General features: G+C 42.8%; 1 protein-coding gene and 1 long non-coding RNA gene across 2 annotated transcripts in view; both read right to left on the bottom strand.

The window, feature by feature from the left end:
* The window catches only part of LOC109429237 (Kv channel-interacting protein 4), a 165,227-nt gene that overhangs the window by 130,838 nt on the left and 8,674 nt on the right, over positions 1 to 25,715 (bottom strand). The gene's annotated exons all lie outside the window — the stretch shown is intronic.
* On the bottom strand, positions 24,413 to 25,110 carry LOC109400971 (uncharacterized). Its single transcript, XR_009999380.1, has 2 exons — positions 24,684 to 25,110; positions 24,413 to 24,622 (listed from the first exon to the last, which is right to left on the bottom strand). It is a non-coding gene; the product is annotated as an uncharacterized LOC109400971 (long non-coding RNA).

Raw genomic sequence — 25,715 nt, 5'->3', positions numbered from 1 at the left:
AACACTAAGCTGAGAAGCAGGCTTTGTCCCAGTGAGGACCAGTCCTGCAAAATATCAGTCTCAGTGCCTGTTTTTCAGCCGAAAATGAATGACTGCGGCGGTCGTTTTCAGTTCCTCGATGTGAGAACTGATAGAGTCCGAGAGCTCCATTCGTGAGCGACCCAACAAGATCAATTCCCAATCATCCACACACTACTCATGCTGAAAGGCCATTCGTCTCAAGCGGTGGCTTGTGAGAGTGAGTGCCCTATACGTTAGCACGGGTGAAAACACTCAACTACAGAAAATTGAATGGAAATTTAGCCCTGTCAGCTCTCGCTTTCAGCACGCTGCGTGCGAGTGTGAGTACCTATTTCATTTCGCTCCCATGTTGCTGATCGGAAAGCAACTTTGACAGGAAAACCAAAACGGAGAAAATGAAAAAAGCAAAATATCGCTTTCAAAAAGGCCTGTCGAAAAATTGCAGCACTGGTGAGGACGTTACGCCAAGAAGAGAGAGAGAGAGAGAGAGGTATTATTGTAGGTGACTATATGCCAAACAAGTTTGTCGAAGACCGCGAAGTGATCCGACGGCTGTGAAAAAAGTTATACCCTAGGCAAAGTGAGGCAAAGTATTGAGATTTCATTATTGATATTTTTCCTTTACATGTATTAGAAAAATAACAATAAAGTTTATCCTCACTTTTCCTAGGGTATAACTTTTTTCACAGACGTTGGATCACTTCGCGGTCTTCGGTCTTCGGTCTTGGCATATAGTCACCTACAATAATACCAAAGGGTTTGATTATTGATCGCTTACAGCGCCACCTAGCGGCAAAATTCGAAAACTTTAAATTTCTGCATACATTTGGCCAAGTTTTCCCATACAAACTTCAAGCGTTTTGAGCGCCCCCTTAGGCTCAACCGATTTTGCTCAAATTTTGAACGTAGCTTCTGGGAGTCCAAAACAACTGATTGAGGAGGTAAGACTTGGCATTTTTCGAAATTTTTGTTTTTCATATAAGTGTGGGCCACCTTACTGTGCATAGCTATCAACGACGCAGCGACGGATCAAATGTTTGACCTGCGAGAATATGACTTGCACACTCACCATCTGTTCATTGATTTTAAATCAGCATACGAGTCAGTGTAAGGAAATGCATTTTGGCAGATAATGTCAGAACAGGGTTTTCCGGTTGAACTAGTTCGGCTGATTCGCGCAACGCTGGATGGATCAAAATTGGACCTTCGATGGATTGAAGCAGGCGGATGCTCTTTCAAATGTTCTGCTCAACATTATTGCAAAGGAGCGATTGGGAGGTCTGGCGTGCAGAGGTATAGCACTATCATCACACGGTCTTGGCTTTGAGGAGGATATTGATCTCATCGGCATCGATCGTAGGGCCGTGGAGGATGCTAATGCTTCTCTGAAGAGAGAGATAGCGAGGATAAGCTTGACGATTAACTCTACCAAGACGAAGTACATGATAGCAAATAGAGACATAGGCAGGCCTAGTGGTGTTTGTGCTGAAGTAGTAATTGATGGGGATGTGATCGAAGTTGTTAAAATAATTTGTTTATCTTGGAACACTTGTGACATGTGATAATATCGTTTCCCGTGAAAAAGTGTAAAGGCATATTGCAGCTGTGAATAGGGTCTTTTGCGGATTGCGTAACCAGCTTAGGTCCCGTAACTTGCAACCACGAATGAAATTTGGTCACGAGGCGTGGACGTTAAAGGAGGTTGACCGATAAACTTTCGCAGTTTTCGAGCGCAAAGTGTTGCGAACAATTCTCGAAGGAAACAAAAAAATGAAGTAAAGAAATTACGAGTTGTACCAAATGTACAAAGATGCGAATTTTGTAAAACGTATAAAATGCGGATGGGGGGGGGAGCTACATATATTCTATCAAATTTCCAAGATGTGGGTTTTCTCCGTTCCTGAGTTATGTCTAATTGTGTGGAAATTGTCCAGATGTTGATTGATTTTCGACCGTCTCTATTATTAATTTGTACAAAGTTGGTCATAACTCAGGAACGAAGAAAACCCACATCTTGAAAATTTTACAGAAAATAGCTTATCAAATTTTCTTTCAAAAAAAATTTTTTTTTTTTGAATTTTTCCGGACGTCGAAAATAGTTTTTCCGACTATCTCCAACCGATTTACTTCAACAGTGGAAAATAATTTCAATTTTGTATTTTTTTTATTTGCTGACAAAATTTGCTTATGATTTCACAAAAAAAATGTGTCTACGATTCTTTGTTCTTGAGTTATGATTTTTCAAAATAGGTGGTGTCTGTAGAAAATGTTTGTTTTCCACTGGAGTTTTCCAGGGAACCAGGTAGAGGTCAGCGACTTCGTGACAATGGCATAAGAGGAAAAACAGCCCTAGCTCTGGTCATCTACAATAATTGTAAATAAAATAATTATAGATTTGTGGCGGGAATAGACCTGTGCGCCGACTATATTTTGCTCGGCGGCGGCGTGAGGGCCATTTTTGACCGGCGGCGGCGGCGTCATCGGCGTGACGCCGGTGGTAGCTTTCGGCGGCGGCGGCGGCGGCGTGAATCGGCGTGACCAAAATTTGATTGAAAGTATGAATATTGGCAAAGCAAAAAAGTTGTCATTACGCTCTAAAATTTGTAGTCTGAGCTTTTTCATAACCATTGATGACATAAACTATTACGTTAGAATCAAAACCTTTTTTTATTTCTGTGCGGGTCCGTCACTGCGTGATTAGACCTATTGCGACATTTTTTTACTTATTCGCCACATCCCAAGAAACAGAACTAGTTGTATAACAGTTTCTTAAACCAAAGATTGCTGAAGAGTTGTTTTTGTTCCACTACTGTACAGCTAAAATGTTTGTTGGGATGGGCATAAATGAGTCGAATTGATATGTACATTTTTGTTTTAACGTTGTTTACATTTTCCAAAATTTTAACTGCCTTAAAATTATATTAGTTTGGGAAGCCGAAGTACTCGCGGCTGTTTCGAGGTTAGGGATAACAAATATTAATAATTGGAAAGGGATATTGAGACATTACCGGTATCCTTAGTGTAATGAATGTTATTACTCCATTGCAAATGAAGAGCAATTAAATATTGATTTTGATACAGTTTTTTGTTTTGTTTTCTCAGAATCTTCAGAAGCTATCAAACTTAATAATAAAGTCACACTATTTACACTAAGGAATCCCGAAACGATTTCAGGGAGGAACTCTGAAGGAATCCTAGGAGTAGCCTGAAAGAAACTCCTTTAGAAATGCAAAAAAAAATATTCTAGACTAATCTCTGCAAGAACTGCTGTAGGAAACCCTGAAGAAACTTCTGCAGAAATCTCTGGCTGTTCAAGAATCTCTTTTGGAGATCTCTACAAAATATTCAGAGGAATTTCAGAAGGAAATCCAGGACGAATCTTCGAAAGAAATTTCAGGAGGATTCCCCAAATGAATTCAAGCAGGAATTTCCAAAGGAATTCCAGGAGGAATCCCCGACGGAATTCTAGCGGGTAGTATTTCTAAAGAATTTCGACAAGGAATCTCCAAAGAATTTCAAGGAGGAATCAACGAAAAATATCGAGAAGAAATCTCTGAAGGAATTCCAGCAGATATCCTTGAGAGAATACTAGGAGGGATTTCCGAAAGAATTCCATTAGGAATCCTCGAAGGAATTTCAGGAGAAATCTCATAAGGTATTCCAGCAGGAAACTCCGAAGGAATCCTAGGAAGAATCCCCGGAGGAATTCTAAGACGAATCCCCCGAGGAATTCCGTGAGGGATCCCCGAAGGAATTCTAGGAAGAGGAATCACCATAGGAATTTCAAGATGGAATCCCGAAGGAAATCCAGAAGAAATCCCCGACAAAATATCAGCAGATATCTTTGAAGGAATATTAAGAAGAATCCTCGAAGGAAGAACCGCTCAAAAGAAACCCCCAAAGGAATTCTAAAAGAAATCCCCGAAATTACTCTAGGAGGGATCTCCGAAGGAATTCCAGCAGGAATCTCTGAAGAAATCATAGAGAAATTCCAGGATTATTCCCGACACAATATCAGGAGGAATCCCCGAATGAAATTTAGAAGGAATTCGCGAAAGAAGTCTAGAAAGAATCCCCGAAGAAATTACAGGAGAAATTCTTACAGGAATCCCAGAAGTCACCTCCGATGGAATTCCGGGATGAATCTCCGAAGAAATCACAAGCGGATTCCTCAAAGAGCCCGAAGGGGACTCTAAGACCCGAAGAGCCCGAAGGAATTCTCAGACGAATTCCCATAGAAAGTGGAGTAGGAATCTCCAAAGATATTTAAGAAGGAATCCTCGAAGGAAGACATGGAAGAATCTTCGAATACCAGGAGAAATTCCCAAAGGAATTCTAGGAAAAATCACCGTAGAAATTCAAGAAGGAAATCCTGAAGGAATTCCAGGAGGAGTGATTCCATGAGTGTTCACGCCCAAGCGAGAACGGAGCGCCATGTGACAGCTCCATATGTTGTGGAAACGACAGACAGAAATCCGCCGAAACACCCAGAAACATCGGGAAGCAACGACGCGGACGCGCACGAGATGCGAACCCATCCGAGAGTGTGTCATCATCATCATCACGTAGCAGGGAGAGCGACGACGACCGTCATTAACGCAGCTGAGAGAGCGATGACGACCAGCGAGAGTGAGAGCGGGAGCGACGACCAACGCGGCTGCTCGCGTTGCAGTCAGAGTAACCATCGCGCCGCAGGCGGCAAAGCACGTGATGGCCTCTAGCGTGTTCGCGCGGGTGCGCGAACGTTCTAGAATTAAGTTTTCTACCATATATAAGCAGCGTAGCTGCGCGTACCCAGTTAGTTGTTAATTTGAATCCGCGTAATAAACATCGTAGTGTTAAGTAATAAGTGAAGTGTAATAGTGATTTTCTTACCAAATCCGAATCCCACAGTCCAACCAGTGGAGTGGAAGGAGCCTAAACTGAGTGTGTTAGGTTCACCGAGTCATAGCTGAAGGACTAGTCAGAGAGAGTTTTACCCACTAGCGCCTGAAGCTACCGTCATACCCAGTCAGAGCCTGGAGGAGGCTCTAACATTGGTCCTGATCGAACCGGATCTGCGAGCCAGGACGGTTACCACCGTGGAATACAGTGTGAAACCCTACCGAGAAGTGTGCTATCGAATCGAAAGTGTGAAACCGAACTGAAAAGTGAAAATTGAGCTGACTGTAGTGAGATTGAACTGCAAGACCGAAGTGAAAGTGTGACGTGAACCAAAACCGAGAAAGAACTGTGAACTGTACCAGTGCGAGAGAAGTGAACAGAATGTCGGTCGGTCGAACGCCGATAAAAACGACGGTGGATCCCGAGCAGGTGAAGATGCTCATCCACCAACGCGGAGTAGTGAAAGGGAAAGTGACGAAAATCCACAATACGCTCGAGAATGCTGAAGACCATCCGGAGTTAGTGAGTGTGCCCCTGCTGAAAGTGTTCCAGAAGAAATTAGAAATGCACTACAGTGAATATGAGGCAATCCATCGCGAAGTGTTGTCAGTGACGCCGCCATCCAAGGTTGAAGAGCAGGATGAAAAGCTGGAGGAGTTTGACAAACTGCACACCGATGCCTTGGTCAGACTGGAGCAGCTGATGGAGAGTCTCACCAAGCAACCTGCCACCGCGAATGTCAACGCTGGGACAGCACCTCCCGTAGTGGTGCAGCAATCCCACAAAGCTCCGATACCCTGCTTTGATGGGAAGACCGAGAACTGGCCAAAGTTCAAGGCAATGTTTTCGGACGTGGTGTGCAACAGCAGCGACTCGGATGCCGTCAAAATGCATCACTTGGACAAGGCCCTTGTCGGTGATGCCGCCGGACTCATCAACGCCAAGATGATTACCGACAACAACTTCAAGGAAGTTTGGAGGCAGCTGACCGAACATTTCGAGAACCCGAGAGTGATTGTGGACACCCACGTCGAGGGATTGATTCGTCTGAAGCCGATAGCGAAGGGATCTTCTGGAGCTGATCAAGACCTGCGAGCGTCACGTAGCTGGGCTGGAGTACCAGGGACTGAAGGTGGATACCCTCTCCGGTATCCTCATCACCAAGCTGCTGACGTCGCGGTTGGACGACCACACCCTTCAGCTGTGGGAGCGCAACCAGAAGCACGGTAAGTTACCCGACTTCAGCGATACGATGCGGTTCTTGAAAGGTGAGTGTCAAATACTTGAACGATTCCAACATTCTCGCCACTCTTCGAAAGATACTCCACCTAAGCCTCAATCCAAGTCTTTCAACCAAAAGGTCCATTCTGTCACATCCTCAAACCAATCAAGTCAATGTCAGTTTTGCAATGAAGACCATCGTCATTATGAATGCCCGAAGTTTAACCAAATGTCTGTTTCTGAGCGTATCATCAAGGTGAAGGAGTTGAAGATCTGCTTCAATTGCCTTCGGCCTGGACATCGAGTTATCGATTGTTCCACCAAAAGAGTTTGCGCGAAGTGTAAGAAGCGACACCATACGCTTCTACACGAAGAATCTTCGTTGAAGCCCCAGTCTGAACCCCTTCCTCAGAAGAATGATTCTCCAAAGGTTAACGCGGAAGTGAGCAATACACCCAAACCCCCAACGTCAGCAGCCCCAAATACCTCGTGCTCGTGCAGTAATCCCCAAACAGTGAAAACCGTGATGCTGTTGACGGCCGTTGTTAACCTCGAAGATTGTCGTGGTAATGTGGTTCCGTGCCGCACCCTTTTAGATAGTGGATCCCAAGTGTGCTTCCTGTCAGAAGTGATGGCCAACCGATTGTCCATTCCCCGTGAGTCTGTAAGCGTTCCGGTTACAGGAATCGGTGAAGCCAAGTTCTATGCTCGTGAGAAGCTGAACGTGTCAGTTTACTCCAGGTATTCGAACTTTTCTACCACCGTCGAGTGTCTGATTGTACCGAAGGTTACTGGAATTATTCCATCGTCGAAGATTGATATCTCCTCCTGGTCGATTCCAGCAGGGATACAATTAGCCGATCCCGAGTTTTTTGTGCCAGAGCGGATTGATATGCTCATTGGTGCTTCGAAGTTTTTTGATTTGCTTAAGTCAGGTCACCTCCGACTAGCAGATGGTTTGCCAGAACTCCATGAGACCCATTTCGGATGGGTTGTTGCGGGTGAGATAGACGATCGTGTTGTCAATACGGTGCTACAAGTGCATTCCGCCACTGTGGATTCTTTGAATGATACCGTGAAGAAGTTCTGGGAACTGGAAGAGATTGCTGATACCCCGAGCCTAGGAACCGAGCAGGACGAGTGTGAGGAGACCTTCCGATGGACCCACCATCGAACACCATCTGGACGATATGTTGTGCAATTACCCTTTAGAGAAGATGTCAACAAGCTTTGTGACAACCGAGAGATGGCTCTTCGTCGTTTCCTTGCTTTGGAAAGGCGACTCGTGAAGGATCCTACCCTGAAGGAGCAGTACGTTCGATTCATCCAAGAGTATGAGGAGTTGGGCCATTGCAGAGAAGTGGATGAAGCCCACGATCATCCATCGCATGGACGCTACTATTTACCCCACCACGCCGTGTTGAGACCATCTAGCTCCACAACCAAGCTACGAGTGGTTTTTGACGCATCGGCGCTACCATACCAAAACGCAAGGTCGCTGAATGACGTTCTGCAAGTCGATGGCAACGTACAAAATGACTTGCTTAGTATACTCCTTCGATTCCGCAGACATGCCATAGCCTTCACTGCCGACATCACGAAGATGTATCGGCAAGTGCTGGTTGATCCATCGCAGACTTGTTACCAAAGGATTTTCTGGAGATATAGCCCAGACAAACCACTGAGAGTATTGGAGTTACAGACCGTAACGTACGGGACTGCCGCTGCACCTTTTCTAGCCACCAGGTGTTTGAGCCAGTTGTGCGAGGATGAAGGAGGCAGGTTCCCAGTTGCAGCGAGAATAGTGCGGAAGGACTGTTACGTCGATGACGTCCTTTCAGGAGCCGAGAGCGTAGAAGAAGCAGTTGATGCCCAGCAGCAGTTACAACAGCTGTTGCGATGTGGTGGATTCCCGATACATAAAAGGAGTTCGAATTGTCCAGCGATGCTTACCAATGTTCCCGAGATAGACCGAGAGAAACTGATACGCTTGGATCAAGAGTCGACCCGAGAAGTAGTCAAGACCCTGGGACTGACTTGGAGCCCCAAAGCCGATGAGTTTGTGTTCGTTACCAGTAGTTGTGCTGAGGTTCCTGGCGATGAAATCAGACGGATTCATCAAAACGAGCCTTGTAATAAGATTGCACAGTTGCACCCAATATGGCAGGATGGAGTTCTAAGAGTCGGAGGGAGATTGAAACACTCGCCCATGATGTCAGAAGCAAAACACCCGTACATACTTCCGAGGCACCCGATTGTTGACCTGTTGATTCGAGCATACCATTTGGAGAACCTGCACGAGAGACAGTCTAGTTTGTTTGCGAACCTGCGCACTCGTTTCTGGATACTAGACGGACGATCGGCCGTGAGAAAAGTCATTAGAGGTTGCGTTACCTGTTTCCGTGCAAACCCAAAATGTTTCTCGCAGCAAATGGGCAATCTACCTTCTTGTCGGGTAACGCCGGCTCATCCATTTGAAATCACGGGCGTAGATTATGCAGGACCTGTATATGTGAAACAAGGGCGCCACCGACCGAGATTAGAGAAAGCATATCTGGGAGTCTTCGTGTGCATGGTCACAAGGGCTGTGCACCTGGAGTTAATTTCCGACATGACCACCGAAGCCTTTGTTGCGGCATTGCACCGATTCACCGCAAGAAGAGGAGTGCCGAGAGAGATCCATTCTGACAATGGATCCAACTTCCGAGGAGCGAGAAACGAGTTGCACGAGCTGTTTGAATTGTTCCGCTCAGAAGCGTTGGAGAATGAGATTGAGGATTTTTGTCAGCCAAGGGAAATTTCATGGCACTTCATTCCTCCTGAAGCGCCAAACTTTGGGGGAATTTGGGAGGCTGCTGTGAAAAGCGCAAAATTCCATTTGAAAAGAACTCTCAAAGACGCTCGGTTAACATTTGAGGAGTATGTGACAGTCTTGGTTCAGGTTGAGGCAATTCTAAATTCAAGACCGCTCTATTCCGTATCGTCTGACCCGGGTGACCCTGAAGTGATCACACCGGGACACTTCTTGATTGGCCGGCCCTTAACTGCCATACCGGAACCCAGCTATGAGGGTAGCCCGGTCAATCGTCTAAGTCGATGGCAATACCTCCAGAAACTGCGAGAAGGTTTCTGGCATAAGTGGAAGCGCGAATACCTTCAGTCCCTACAAGGTCGAAACAAAAACAGAAATAAGCAGCCAAACATTCAGCCCGGTATGATTGTGCTGCTCGAAGAAAAGGACACACCGCCACAACGATGGAAACTAGGCAAGATTGTGCGAACCTACCCTGGAACCGACGAGTTGGTTCGCACCGTCGATGTGCAGGTCGGAGATTCCATCTACAAGCGACCGATAACGAAAATCGCCGTATTACCGATTGAGGACAACATCATCGCGTCAGAAGCTTCTTCAGAGAGCAAGTCTCAGCCCGGGGGAGTATGTTCACGCCCAAGCGAGAACGGAGCGCCATGTGACAGCTCCATATGTTGTGGAAACGACAGACAGAAATCCGCCGAAACACCCAGAAACATCGGGAAGCAACGACGCGGACGCGCACGAGATGCGAACCCATCCGAGAGTGTGTCATCATCATCATCACGTAGCAGGGAGAGCGACGACGACCGTCATTCAGTCTTCAAAGATCATCATTGCGTACGTGAGTTTTAAAAAGCATGCTTTGAAAATTTTTTATAATAGACGATCATTTCAAATATTCGCATTTTATTGCTCCTATGCTCCTTCGATCGAAAATAATGCATCATTGATTCAAATCATTTCATTCCAACGGTACTGATATTCGGGTTTATGTTCGGGTTATTTTACTGAGCTTTTTGAAGCGGGTTTATTAAATGCAGTGTTTTTGATGTGCAATTGTCCATCTCAGTCCACACCACTGCCGTCCGTAGATGAATCGGAGTCATCTCTGGCGGGATCTGGGAAGCAATACAACAAATGTGAACAAACTGTAACCTTACACATTTAATCAAGCCGAAAAAAAAATACAAAATGATGAAATAACTTGATTCCTATAACCAGGGTCTCCTAGTGAACATCCGAAATGGATTACTGCACAAATATATACTGGCCTGCTAACTCTCACACGAAATTTGACACCGCTCAAACGTCAAATTTTCAGCTACTTTCGGAGGGAGATTTGAGGGAACCAATTTGGGAGTTAGTTGGAGGAAAGTGTTCATAAAATTATACATTGATGTATCTCGACCATGAACCCTGAGAGTTCAGACAGTGTTAAGCAAATTTTCCTGTGCATATCTTTCAGAATCAGTAATAAGTTTTTTTGATCATATACGGTGTCAAGACAAAAAAAACATTATACGATTAAAAATGAATTTTTATTCTGGTTAATAAAACAATGGCATGGGTTGTAACGTTTGGTGGGAAATTCAAGTGAAATTCAAGTAGAGAAGATCAGCCAAAAAAGGGCATACAGCTGGCCGAAGTGATCTGTGGACTCTATATCTTCAACACAATATTGTTCATAATGCCGCTCTTCTCTAACAGCTGGATAGTAGCAGAACTGAAAATGAAATAAATTTTGAAACATCTTTTTCTTTATAATGTTTATTGATTAAATTACCTCAAACCTTACAGCTAATCGCAACGTACCGCAACTGGCACACATTCAGTGTTAATGAAAATTTTCAGTCGCTAACAACAAGGGCCGAGTTGGTTGCTAGGCCTACCATGTATGCATGCAAGCTCTTGTGGTGCACTCAGCCAGTGTAAAGAGCTGTAATTGATTTGCATCAATGATGCAGTATTTTCTGGAAATGATAGGCACAAATCATGGCAATGCTGATTTGAAAAATAAGGAGAGTGCATTCTCCTGCTCTTTGTTTTTCAGATCATTGCAATGCAATGCAAAGGAAATTTTGAAGACTGCCGTCATTAACGCAGCTGAGAGAGCGATGACGACCAGCGAGAGTGAGAGCGGGAGCGACGACCAACGCGGCTGCTCGCGTTGCAGTCAGAGTCAGTGTTGCCACAGGTACAGATTATTCTGTAAAAGTACAGATTTTTTTCAACTTTTTGGTACAGATTCTGTACGGTACAGATTACAGATTTTCAGCAAAAGGTACAGAATGGTACAGATTTTTTGAATTTGAGAAAAATACATTAAAATTCAAATCAAAAACATTTTTAATACTGATATTTTTGTTTTTAAAGTTCAGAAATTGTTAACAGTATACTCAAATTAAGTGTTTTTCATAGTTTAGCCTGAATGTAATGCTCTTTTTTGTGTATTTCAAGCGATTTGAAATCAAATGTGGTACAAATTTGGTACAGATTTTGGGTATAGATTTTTCGAATGTCTGGTACAGATAAAAAAGATTTTTGAGCCTTCGGTACAGATAAAAATGTGGCAACACTGGTCAGAGTAACCATCGCGCCGCAGGCGGCAAAGCACGTGATGGCCTCTAGCGTGTTCGCGCGGGTGCGCGAACGTTCTAGAATTAAGTTTTCTACCATATATAAGCAGCGTAGCTGCGCGTACCCAGTTAGTTGTTAATTTGAATCCGCGTAATAAACATCGTAGTGTTAAGTAATAAGTGAAGTGTAATAGTGATTTTCTTACCAAATCCGAATCCCACAGTCCAACCAGTGGAGTGGAAGGAGCCTAAACTGAGTGTGTTACGTTCACCGAGTCATAGCTGAAGGACTAGTCAGAGAGAATAAATAAAAGAAAATCGGGTTAAGTACGGTTCCTTTGAATTCCACTAAGAATTTGCATCCTTTGACAGATACGTATTTCGACCTCAACTGTAAGGTCGTCTTCAGTGTCTTGTACTTGACTCGAGTCAAGTACAAGACACTGAAGACGACCTTACAGTTGAGGTCGAAATACGTATCTGTCAAAGGATGCAAATTCTTAGTGGAATTCAAAGGAACCGTACTTAACCCGATTTTCTTTTATTTACAGATATTCCCCTAACAAGCCCAGGTTAATCATCATAGTCAGAGAGAGTTTTACCCACTAGCGCCTGAAGCTACCGTCATACCCAGTCAGAGCCTGGAGGAGGCTCTAACAATGAGGGTTTTTTGAAAGAATGAAAGGAATAATCTCCGAAGGAAATCTAAGAGGAATCACCAAAGGAATTCCAGGAGGAAACCCCGAAGGAATCCACGAGGAAACATCTAGAGGAATGCCCGAAAAAATCCCTGAAGGATTTGATGAAGGAAGTCCAAGAGGAATCCCCAAAGAAATTCCAGATTTTTTTTGAAGGGATTCGAGAAGAAATTCTCAAAGTATTTCTGGGAGGAATTATCGAAAAATATCCAAGAGGAATCTTCGCAGGAATTCCATGAGAAACCCCTGAAATAATTTTAGGAGGAGTTCCCGCAGGAATTCCAAGAGGAAACTCCGAAAAAATTCCAGGAGAAATCTCTGAATTTCCGTAGAAATTTCAGGAGGAATCTCTGACGGAATATCACGAGAAACCCCCAATGAAATTTCAGGAGAACTCCCCGAAGGAACTCTAGAAGGAATTTAAGGAAGAATCTTTGAATTAATTCCAGAACGAATCCCTAAAGGAATTCCAGGAGGAATCCCCAAGGAAGTCCAGGAGAAATCCCTGAAGGAGGTCCAGCAGGAACATCCGACGGGATTCCTGGAAGAATTCCTGAAGCAATTTCTAGAGAAATCCCCGAAGAAATAAAAGGAAGAATCCCTGCAGGAATCCTAGAGGAAACCCCTGAAGGAATTCTGGGAGGAATCTCCGAAGGATTTCCAAGCGGAAAAGATTTTCAAGAAGAATTCCCATAAGAAGTCCAGGAAAAATCTCCGAAGGAATTCCTAGAGCAATCCCTGAAGTAGGGTAAAAGGGTATAATGCGCCCCACCGGGGCAAAACGCCCCTCTTGATTTTCTAGCGATTCAAGCGCTTTTCGCATGCGTGATCGATTGGAAATCTCAAACATTGAAGAATTATTGCCATCAAGCTGGTCCGTTAGTGGATTGGTAAAGAAAAGGAATAAAAATATCAAAAAGTCTGAAATCGAGGCTTTTGGCGTAATATTTTACCTCTTGTGAGCTGACTTCATTGAAAACGAAGCTAGTTCTGTTCGCGTGTGTTACTTTGCAACTTTTAGGCAGTTAAACACTTGTTGAAAGACCCTCCTAGGATAAGCATGTGGTGGAATTATCCCCTGGGACATTTTTATCACGGGGCTGGAGGTTTTTCTTTTGATGGGGCGTATTGCCCCGTTTGTTTTGAAAAGGCAAATTTTGGAACGTTTTCGAAAAACGTTTCAAAGCTTCCATAGGCACCTCTCCAAAGGCAAAGTTCGCATGCAACACTTCACTAACTTTAGTAACAACGATTTGCAGTGAACAATAGATGGAATAAGGCGCCAGTTTCAGATATATTGCCATTTCCACTTAGGGGGGGCATATTATACCTGTTTACCCTAATTCTAGGAGAAATCACTGAAGCAACCCCATAACGAAATTTCAAAGGAAATCCAGGAAGAATCTCCGAAGGAATTCTAAGAGAAATCATCAAAGAAATTCCAGAAGGAAACTCCGAAGTAATTTCAGGAGAAATCCACGTTAGAATATCAGGAAAAAGCCCCGAAAGAATTTCAGGAGGAATCCATGAAGGATGTCTAGGAGCAATACCAGAAGCAACTCCAAAAGAAATCCCCAAAGGAATTCCAGGAGACATTACAGAATGAATTCTAGGAGGAATCCCCGAAGAAAATACAAGAGGAGTCCCTAAATGAAGTACAGTAGAAATCCCTGGAGGAATTTCATGAAGATCCAGGTGGAATCTGCGAAAGAATTCTAAGAGAAACCACCAAAGAAATTTGACGGAATATTAGAAGGAATCCCTGAAAGAATTTCAGGAGGAATCCTCGAAGGAAGTCTAGGAGGAAACCTCGAAAGAAAATCTAGGAAGAATCTTTGGGGGAAATCCAAGAGGAATCCCCGAAAGAATTGCAGGAAAAAGCCAGATGGAATCCTCGAAGGTAGTCCAGGGGAACCCCTAAAGGAAGTCTAGGAGGAATCCCCGAAAAAATTACCGGAGAAATCTCTGCAGGGATTCCAGGGGAATGCTCGAAGGGATTCCGGTAGGAATATCCACAGGATTTTCAGGCGGAATCCTCGAAGGATTTCCAGAGGATCTTTCCCTACCCGGGAGGATTTTCAAGAGGTGTTCTCTAAAGAATTCCAAAAGGAAATCCTTGAGGAATTCTTGTAGAAACTCCATGAAAGACCCCTCAAAAATATCCTGGAGATAGGCCAGATTATATTCCTAAGAGAATTGTTGAAGGAACTCCTACAAAATTCCCTGAAGGAACTCCTGTAGGAATTCCTCAATGATCTTCTGGAGAAATCTCTGATGTAACTCCTGAAAACATCCGTGAGTCTTCCTGAAAAAAACTCAATCTCAATCTACAACCTGAAAAACCCCAGAAGCGATCCCTGGTAGAACTTCTGAAAGAATTCCTAAAGGAACTTCTTGAACAATCCTTAGGATATCCTAAAGAAATCTTGGAAGGAACTCTTATATAGGAATCACTGTATAAACTACTGGGGCAATCCCTGAGTTCTCCTGGTGGTATCCTTGGATCTTCGTATAAGATTCTCTGAAGGAACTTCTGTAATGATTTCTGAAGGAACTTCTGAATGAACTTCTGTAGGAATCCCTGAAGAAATTCAGCAGGAATCTCTGAACAAACATCGGCAAGACCTTAAACTCCTGAAGGAATCTCTTATGGAACTCCTGGAAAGAACTGCTGTAGGAATTTGTGATGGTACTTCAGGAGAAATTTCTGCAGGAACTCCTAGACTAATTTCTAAAGACCTCCTGCAGGAATTCCCGAAAAAACATCTCACGAGATTCTTGATGATCTTCAGGTGGCATTTATGAATCCTCCTGAAGAGTATTCAAAGGGACTTCTGGAAGGATACCTGAACCTCCCGTTGAAATTGTTAAGGAGTTTCTGAAGGAATTCCTAAAGAACACATGGAGGCATCCCTGTATCCTCCTGGAGCTATTACGGAGACCCCTGAGCGAACTCCTGGAGAGATCACCGAAGGAACTTCTGGAGCAATCCTTGAAGAACTCCTGAAAGAATCTGCAAATTTTTCTTGAGGCATCCCAAAGTAATTCCAAGAGGAATCCCCGAAGGAATTTTAGGAGGAATTCTTGAACAAATTCCAGGAATTTCTGATGGATCTCCTGGAGGAAACTCCTGGACTAGATCATAGATAAACTCCTGAAGGAACTTCTGAAGGAATCCATGAAGGAACTCTCAGGCTAATCTCTGAAGGACCTCCTATGAGAATTCCTGAAGGATCTCAGGATGAAACTACTCCTGTCGAGATCTTCCTGAGAAATCTTGTGAAAAAAAAAGTCATCCTGGAGGCATCCCTGAAATTTTTTTTGGAGGAATCCCTGGTGGATCTCCAGAAGGCATCACTGAATGTATCTGGAAGATTCTCTGAAGAAACTTCTGGAGAGATGTGAATGTGTGTTCTAAGAGTTGAGAAATCAATTATTGTAATCGAACTCTTTATGACAGTGATCGTGAGTTTTTTTTTTATCTTAACTTAATTTATATAAACTTAATTTTATTGGTGCACTGATCACCGGCGCGAAAAATGAAAATCGGCGGCGTGACAAACAGCGGCGTATGGCGCGCCGCCGATACCTCGGTCGGCGTCGGCGTGGGATAAAAAGTGTCGGCGGCGGCGGCGTGGCGCGGCGGCGCACAGGTCTAGGCGGGAAGTGCATATTGAAACGACGCCAAATGTAACCTACCATGTATCCAGTAGCTAATAAATAAATCAGTTCTGAAAGGATGAAATATTAATTCGAAATATAATTTTATGAACCAGATACTAGTCGATTCTCTCCTAAAATGTTTGTGAACGTCATGCAGCAGCATCCTAAAAAAATCACAACTCGTTATAAACACTTGCACTTCCACAATTGTTTCTCTCCAAAATCCAGATTCACGTTATAGGTAGAGGAAAAAAACATATTTCACCTTGATCGCCACCCCGTACACCGAACTGTGTGTGATGTTTTTACAAACATGCATCTTTTTTTTGCGCTTCGCTTCGAATGCGCGGCATCTGCGCCACTGGATACCCCCACGCAAACGGACGAGTCACATACCGCACATTAGAGGTACTTTTAAAGCTAGTCCCACTCATACGCGCTGATTTAATATCTTTATCCGGGCGTGTTCTTTTTTTTCTGTTCCTGCTAAAATTAAAAGCGTTTTTCCTTTGGCTCCAAATTGAAAATCTCAACACTCTATAAATAAATTATAAAACGGCAACGATTATTAACAGAGGCCTCCCGTAGGGTGCACCAAAATGTCGAACATTTTCAAATTCACGAAATAATATCAAACATAATAATAGAAAGCGATATTCATCGCACACAGTGGTATGCTTCCGATCGCCCAGTGGTCCAAAGTTACGCTAATTTTAGTCAAAATATCAGGAATGATGCATATGAGTTTTAGCTCCGTAGCATTAATTTCATTAAAATCAATTAATTCTAACCTTCTGACATCAAATTCAACCAACAAATACTGATTTTTTATGGAAAGTAATGAAGTGGATTAGAAGATATTACAAACATTATTTTTATTTGTTCCACGCAACATTTATAATATCGTATAGTTAACAAATACTACATACTCATACTCGTTGCCACTACCTTGAATGAAAGTATCTCCGTCTATCTAAGCACTGCTGCTAGGCTAATGATTAATCATGCCTGGTTCAGCTGAGGCTACCAGTATATAACAGTATATAATTGTTCCATCTAGCTAAATGTTAATAATAATTAGCTAGGATGGATTTACGAGGAGTCTTTCTTGAAGGAAGAAATATACACAAGAACTTCCTATGTTGATGACAGTATAAAACTGTTTATTACCTGTACACTCATGCTCATTGTAACTCAATCTCATAATAGAAAATATGAGTATCGTCTGACTCTATCTGGTTACAACAATAACTATGTTTTAGATGCATTCATCACCAGTTGGGCCTTTGCTGCTTCGCGTTTTAGGTGGGCTACCTAATCCTTAAAGCACCTCTAGAGGAATTCTTGCAGTAATTTATAGAATAATCATTGGAGAAATTCTTATCAAAATCTCTGAAAATATCCCCGTTAGGATTTCATATGAAATTCTTGGAGAATCCCCTGAGAAATCGCTGAAAAAGTTTTGGAGCAGTTCATGGAACAATCCCTGCAGAAATGGCTTGAAGAATTCTAGTATGAATTCCAGAATTCCCAGCAAGAATTGTTAGAGGAATTCCGGAAGAAGTTATAAGAGTCCTGAAGCAATACTAAGAGGTATTCCTGTATTCATAGATAAAAATAAGAAATAAAAACCTAAGAGTTTCCCCAGAGAAATTCCCGGATGAATCCCTGGTAGAATTACTGAAATAATTCCAGCACAAAATCCCAAAAGACATAAGAATTCCTGAAAGAATCCCTCCATAAATTCCTGGATAAACGCACGGACTAATAGGAGAAATTACTAAAGAATTTTTAGAAGTGCGAACCGAATTCGGTAAAGTGATCAAGAAGTCGATTCCAACGTTTTAAACAGTTTTTCAGACGGATTATGCTTACATACATTCATTTATTTGTTCAACATCACATTTAAGACAATACATAATCAACAATAGTACGCCACAATACTCGGTTTGTGACTGCCGCTGTCCATCCTCGGTCGCGCCCAATGCTTACCAGGTCACGTTCCACCTGGTCCGCCCATCGTGCCCTCCGCACTCCACGCCTTCTTGTGCCAACCGAATCAGTTGCAAACACCAGCTTTGCAGGGTTGTTGTCCGGCATTCTTGCAACATGCCCTACTCACCGTATCCTCCCGGCTTTCGCCACCTTCTGGATGCTGGGTTCGCCATAAAGTGCAGCGAGCTCGTGGTTCATCCTTCTCCGCCACATACCGTTCTCCTGCACACCGCCGAAGATCGTCCTTAGCACGCGCCGCTCAAAAACTCCGAGTGCTTGCAGGTCCTCCTCAAGCATGGTCCATGTCTTGTGCCCGTAGAGGACCACCGGTCTTATTAGCGTTTTGTACATGGTGCATTTGGTGCGTGGGTGAATCTTTTTCGACCGCAGTTTCTTCTGGAGCCCGTAGTAGGCCCGACTTCCGCTGATGATGCGCCTTTGAATTTCATGACTCACATTTTTGTCAGCCGTCAGTAAGGATCCGAGGTAAAGGAATTCCTCCACCACCTCGAAGGTATCCCCGTCTATCGTAACTTTACTACTCAGACGAACCCGGTCGTGTTCGTGTCCGCCTACCAGTATTTACTTTGTTTTTGAGACATTCACCACCAGTCCGGCCTTTGCTGCTTCGCGTTTCAGGCGAGTGTACAGCTCTGCCACCGTTCCAAATGTTCTGGCAATAATGTCCATGTCATCCGCAAAGCATATAAATTGACCGGATTTTGTGAAAATCGTTCCCCGGCTGTTGAGCCCGGCTCGTCGCATCACACCTTCCAGAGCGATGTTGAAGAGTAGGCATGAGAGTCCATCGCCTTGTCGCAGTCCTCGGCGAGATTCGAATGAACTGGATACTTCACCCGAAACCCTTACGCAGTTTTGCACACCGTCCATCGTTGCTTTAATCAGTCTAGTCAGCTTCCCAGGAAAGCCGTTTTTGTCCATGATTCTCCATAGCTCTGCGCGGTCGCTACTGTCGTATGTCGCTTTGAATTCGGTGAAGGAGTGATGCGTTAGGACCTGGTATTCACGGCATTTCTGGAGGATTTGCCGTACGGTAAAGATCTGGTCCGTTGTCAACCGGCCGTCGATGAAACCGGCTTGATAACTTCTCACGAACTCATTCGTTTTAGATGACAGACGACGGAAGATGATCTGGGATAGCACAGCATTCAAAATAGTGATCGCCCTGAAGTTCTCACATTCTAAATGGTCGCCTTTCTTGTGTATGGGGCAGATTACCCCTTCTTCCCACTCCTCCGGCTGTTCCTGGCTATCAGCCGATGCAGACAGGTGGCCAACTTTTCTGGGCCCATCTTGATGAGTTCAGCTGCGATACCATCCTTACCAGCTGCTTTGTTGGTTTTGAGCTGGAGAATGGCATCCTTAACTTCCCTCAGCGTGGGAGTTTGTTCATTTCCGTCCTCCGCTGCACTTTCGTCGTCGTTGCCTCCGTTGCTGTGGGCTCCCGTGTCTACGTTCTCCACGCCGTTCAGGTGCTGATCGAAGTGCTGCTTCCACCTTTCGATCACCTCACGTCCGTCCGTCAAGAGGCCTCCGTCTTTATCCCTGCATATTTCGGCTCGTGGCACGAAGCCGTTGCGGGATGCGTTGAGCTTCTGATAGAACCTCCGTGTTTCTTGGGAACGGTACAGTAGTTCCATTTCTTCACACTTCGCTTCCTCCAGGCGCCGCTTTTTCTCCCGAAAGAGGCGGGTCTGCTGTTTCCGCTGCTGTTTGTAACGTTCCACGTTCTGTCGAGTCCCTTGCTGCAGCATTACCGCCCTCGCTGCATTCTTCTCCTCTAAAACCGTTCTGCACTCTTCGTCGAACCATTCGTTCCGTCGATTCCGTTCCACGTACCCGATGGTTCTCTCGGCTGCGTCGTTGATGGCTGCTTTCACTGTACTCCAGCAGCCCTCTAGAGGGGCCTCATCGAGCTCGCCCTCGTCCGGCAACGCGGCCTCGAGATTTTGCGCGTATGCTGAGGGGACATCCGGTTGCTTCAGTCGCTCTGGTTGTACCGTGGCGGTCGCCGGTACCGTACATTGTCGATGACGGAGAGTTTTGGGCGCAGTTTGACCATCACCAGATAGTGGTCGGAGTCGATGTTGGCGCCACGATAGGTCCTGACGTCGATAAAATCGGAGAATTGCCGTCCGTCAATCAGAACGTGGTCGATTTGAGATTCCGTCTGCGGTGGTTATCTTCAGGTGTAACGATAGGGGAGGCTGTGTTGGAAAAAGGTGCTACGTATGGCCATATTTTTGGAGGCGGCGAAATTAATGAGTCGTAGGCCGTTTTCGGTCGTTTATTCGTCGGCGCTGAACTTTCCAATCGTCGGTCTGAATTCCTCATCCTGGCCTACCTGAGCGTTCAAATCTCCTATGATGATCTTGACGTCGTGGCTTGGGCAGCGATCGTACTCGCGTTCGAGCTGCGCGTAAAATGCGTCCTTGTCATCACCAGTGCTTCCGGAATGTGGGCTGTGCACTTTTATTATGCTGAAGTTGAAGAATCGGCCCTTGATCCACAACTTGCACATTCTTTCGTCGATCGGCCACCAACCGATCACGCGCCTCTGCATAACACCCATCACGATTAAAGCTGTTCCCAGCTCGCGTGTGTTGCCGCAGCTCTGGTAGATGGTATGATTACCTCTAAACGTTCGCACCATGGATCCTGTCCAACACACCTCCTGCAGCGCTACGATGCTGATCCCGCGGTCCTTCAGTAGATCGGCGAGTATGCGGGTGCTCCCAATGAAGTTGAGAGATCGGCAGTTCCACGTACCGAGTTTCCAATCGCTGTTCGCTGGGGTCGTTGCCGTTGATCTCGGTTCATATTATTCTGTTGCTGATTTTCCGTTACAATGGTTTTTTACGGCTGGCTCGTAGGGCCTGATACCAACCCCCTACTTTCCGGAGGACCATAGTGCACAGTTGAGCTTAGAGCCCTTCCCTGGCACTCGGACGTAGATCAGCCGCCCCTAACATGGGGATTAGACGCTGTTGTGAGTCGCTCCTCCTGAAGAACAGACGCTCAGGTTTGCCGAAGCAAACCCCCTATTCCCTGTCGGCCTACGATCAAAGTTCCCACCGGGGTTGGTTACCCGATCTTCCCTAAGGTTGCTCATAGTTTCCGGCCGGTAGCGCGAGGAGGTACCCAAGTAACACAGAAAACATCTTTTAGAAATTAAATATTCAAGAGATGTTTTATAACTGTACTTTTAGCGTATCTCCAAACATCTTGTGTTCTTATTTGGTTCTAATTATGTTAGACGATGACAAACAGCAAAACAAGTACCATCGGCTTTATCATGCTCAAATTATGTAAATTTCGCCAGAATATAACACTACTGAAGCATTCAACTAGTCAATAATGAAAGCAATAATGTTTACATTTTTTGCCATCGTTCTACTGAGCACATTTCATCACAACCTGAATGATTTGCAGTTTTGCATTGTTGAATATGCTACGTTCAATTCAGTAGCTGCACACTTAGTTATCTATAGTTTTACGGCGTTTCCACGCATCATACGAGAAATACCTCGATGGAAAATACAACACAATCGGGCGGGGAAAATACGCGGCAATCAGAAGTAGCCCCGATGAGGACGATAATGAGAGGAGGCCTCACGTTGGCCAGCATGCCAAGGCCAATTCCCAAAGAGAGAACCAGTCCAACTAAGTTGGTGGTGAATTAGGCATCGCAACACGTCAAATATTCGAGGAGTAGACCTATTGGCGGCCGAATAGCAGCTGCTCGAGAACCATCCCGGGCGTCGCGAAGCTTCCTTCGGAATTCCATTCGGCAGCAGCTTGGTTCGGAATCCGCAGGCGATCGATTTTTTTTTTAATAGTATCTCAATCAATTTTTACATTCTTCAACTTAATCTAGGTGTTCTGTGTATTATAACACACTATCATCCTAATTTGGTGAAATAAATTTAAGCTATTATCAATACTAATTAATAACATATTACATTTCATTTGCTGTAGCAGTTAAGATTTTTTGCAGGCTTTATTTTTCACCTGCGTGTCAGAAATACATTTTTTCAACTTATCCTAACCCTGACCTAACTTAAACTAAGTATACAAAGAACTAATCGTAGCAATAGAAGACTGCAACGATTTTTGACGAAAGTTGGCAATGATTTTAGTTGACATCTGTTCCAATGTTTCAATATTAGAAATTTGATGCAACTCATTAGTGCTATACCAGGGAGGCAACTTCAGAATCATTTTCAAAATTTCATTTTGAATCCTCTGAAGTTGCTTCTTTATGGTATTGCAACAGCTCGACCATATTGGGACAGCGTACAACATGGCCGGTCTGAAAATTTGTTTATAAATCAAAAATTTGTTTTTGCGACAAAACTTTGATTTTCTATTAATAAATGGGTATAATCACTTAATGTATTTATTGCACTTAGTTTGAATACTTTCTATGTGGTTTTTAAAAGTTAAGTTTTTATCTAGTAAGAGCAGGCGATCGATATTCTTCTGATGTCAATGTGCACTGTGCAGATATTATAATATTTGGCAAGTTTCTGGACTATCATCAGTGCGTGAAGTGCGACTACTTATGACAATGTTTACTTTTATGTTTTGACAGATTGAACTCGGCTGAATACAAGTTGTAATTCAGTTATTTCTGTGGTTTAATTACTGTCGCAGCGCATTATTATAGCTTACCAATTTTGTTTGCTGAAAATGTGTTACCAAAACGTCTTATATTAGTTTTAACAATATCTTCCATAATCTTTAGTGAAAGATGTTTTGAATACGTATTCGTAACGTAAATCTAACTTATTTCCAATTTTTATCATAGAATATTTTTTCACGTTACACTGCCAAGCAAAAGTATGCAATCGCAATTAAAACATGCAACAAATTTGTATATCATTTTCCTTTAATTTGCTGCTCATTCTAAAAACTGCAATTTGTTCAGTTGAGCCTACTGTAATCTCAGCCAAATCATAAATAATAATAATTACAACAAGCATTACTAAACATTACATAGTTGTTCAAATTTTTTTTGAACGGAGCTTTAATCAACATTGAAAATCTGCCATGTTTGTTCTTCGCGTGGATTGAAAAAAGTCGGCCATAACAGCAAAATTTGGTTGACTTTTGTTTAGATTTTTAAATATATTCAGAAGCGCTTGCAATATGGATGAGTAAAATCATGTGTTTCACCAAAAATCTGGAAGCGCATGTAAAATAAGCGCCTCTCGAAAGTGGGAATAACATGTGTCCTAATAAATTATCCGAATACTTTATAATAACTGACTTCATTACATTCACGAGTCCAACTTGTTTTTTGGGCTTGTTGTGGCAAAATGTATTTTTAAATGAAACTAGCTGTACCCGGCAAACTTTGTCTTGCCTACTGAGTTTTTTGACGTTTCAAGTTTCTATCCAAGACCAAGTCCCCGTTCAAAAGGTATGAAAACCCGATTTTCAAAAACTCCCAATTTTCCCATGTTTTAGGCCTCATAAACCTTCCTTGGGTGAAAACTAACTGAACAAAACTTAGACGACTCAAATCGGACCACCCGTTCGCAAGTTATGCGCGGTCCCACGTATGCCACTGCATTTTTATATATATAGATTTATTTTGTTTGCAACTAGCCAAGCTGATGTTTACATACAGTATTTTAATGTTGTATTACAATTGTTTTCTGTCAGTTATTTGACTTTTAAAAAGCCAATTTCTAACCTATGTATTTGTAAGTATTAGGTAGTCAGTCGGGAGTACTACAGAGACTCCCCGACTCAATGGCCTCAGGGTCGGCACGTTCACTATACAATTAACTCGCGGGGCAGGTAATTTCCGTACAAAATGGAGGAAAACCACAGCTCTAATTTACCGTTGACAATAGTTTATTGCTTAACTACACTTCTTTCTTGGCTTCTTCCTGGCACTTTCACTCCCACTTTCTTACTTCCCAAGTAGCACCTGCAACTAAAATGGAAATGATAATCGTTGCAAACATGTTGCAACTGAGTTTTCATGAAACAAACAACATTAAAACCTATTAAAACCCTGTTGGCAATGCCAAACTGAGATATAACATTTTTATAACAACTAGCCAAATGAAAACAAACGTCATCATTAGTCGAAACTTGCGAAACCAATTTGTAACTGAAGTATATTATTATTGTTTCAACAAATCTTAGTTACAACCGTTTACAAACCAAATCAACCAAAACATTGATTCTGATTGTAATAAACATGTTGCACGCAGAAAAATTGATTGTTCGTTCAGCAAAATGTTGGGTCAAACTTGACAAACCTGATTGTCATCTGAGGGCTAACAAACATTTTTGTTGAATTCAACCCAAAATGTTTGCTGCATCTACAATTATGATTGTAGCTGTCATTTTTGGACATGATTGTTATCTTTACAAACAAATTGTTCGATCGACAAATCTGTTTGTTAATATAACCAACTTCTGACAAACATGTTTGTTATTTTGACATTTGCAGTTTAGGTTTTTCTTTGCTTTTTTTTTTGTTTATAAAAACGAATAAATCTATATTTTTTGCATTTATTTACCGAGCTTTTCATCATATGCATAACATAATCTCCTGAAACACGTTTAACATTGATTAAGAATACGCATAAAAATTCGCCAGTTTCTTCCCCGTTGAATTACCGTCAACAGCTGCGTTGAAGGCGGCATCCACACTAGGTTATGTTGGGAAGACTGGATGGAATATGAATTCCTGACAGGATTCGAAACTGAAAGCGGGAAACAGATAATATAGATATTATATTGAAATAACGTAGCTACGGTAATTACCATGTGGAATTCTGCTGATTTTCATCCTCTGAAAGTGGAACCGGGTTCAATTTTATTTTCGCCGTAAGTCCGTAAAGCAGTGCGCAACCATTTTCTACGAAATATAAATTGTATCATAGATTAAATTTCTTTGAAACCAAGGTTTACTTCAGTGGGATATTCGCACATATTTCGTTTATTTTCTTAAATTTCGCAGTAAGTCACGATTACATTCGGACATTGTTTCTTGTTTACTCCGGCAAAACAATACACTGTTAAATTAAAAAAAAAAACTTAACCAACAACATGATTATTGAATCGTCCAATATATTTGTCATTGCAACAAAAACTGATTGTTGGTACGACAAAACCTGATAAACGGTTCAACAAACCGAAGGGTTTGAATTCAACAATTCATTTTGTTGAATCGACTCAACCAAATTTCTGTGCGTGTGCGCTTGGAACTTATTTAGAACATAACGAACAATTTTGACAGAAGAGGTAGAAGTTCCAAAAAGTGCGGCAAAATGTTTTTGTGATCATGAAAAATATAAAATGCACTATAAAAAACCAAAATGTTTTAAAAATTATGAAATCATGTACAAATAAAATGTATTTTTTCTTCATAAATTTATCGACATATTCCAAATTTTTGTAAAGTTAAAGTGGTAAAAGAGAAAAAAAATCTGATTGGAAATATAATAATGACTCAATAAAAAAAAGCCTCATTTTCGCAGTACTGAACGACTGCTATCTACCACTGGGAATATATGGGGGTTTGAGAAATCTATCGTAACGTACAAACATATTAGGAGTTTCCCACGACAAATTTTTACAATGGGTTAACTTTTTCTTTAAAAAAAACGTGAAATTTTCCTTACGTAATAAATGGACAGCCTCTTGTCGACGTAAATGGGAAGTACACGTCCAAGTGCCTGCTTTTTTGGTTACTTATGTCCTACACGGAAAATTCAAACTACCTTATTTCGGGTCGATTTTACCCTAAAATGAGTATATCAAATTTTTTAGGTTGTTTTTCTTCTCTCCCCCACC

This window comes from Aedes albopictus, chromosome 3 (genome assembly GCF_035046485.1).
Source record: "Aedes albopictus strain Foshan chromosome 3, AalbF5, whole genome shotgun sequence".
Lineage (NCBI taxonomy): Eukaryota > Metazoa > Arthropoda > Insecta > Diptera > Culicidae > Aedes > Aedes albopictus.
The sequence above is the reverse complement of the archived record's forward strand: the minus strand, read 5'-3'. Positions and strand labels throughout refer to the sequence as shown.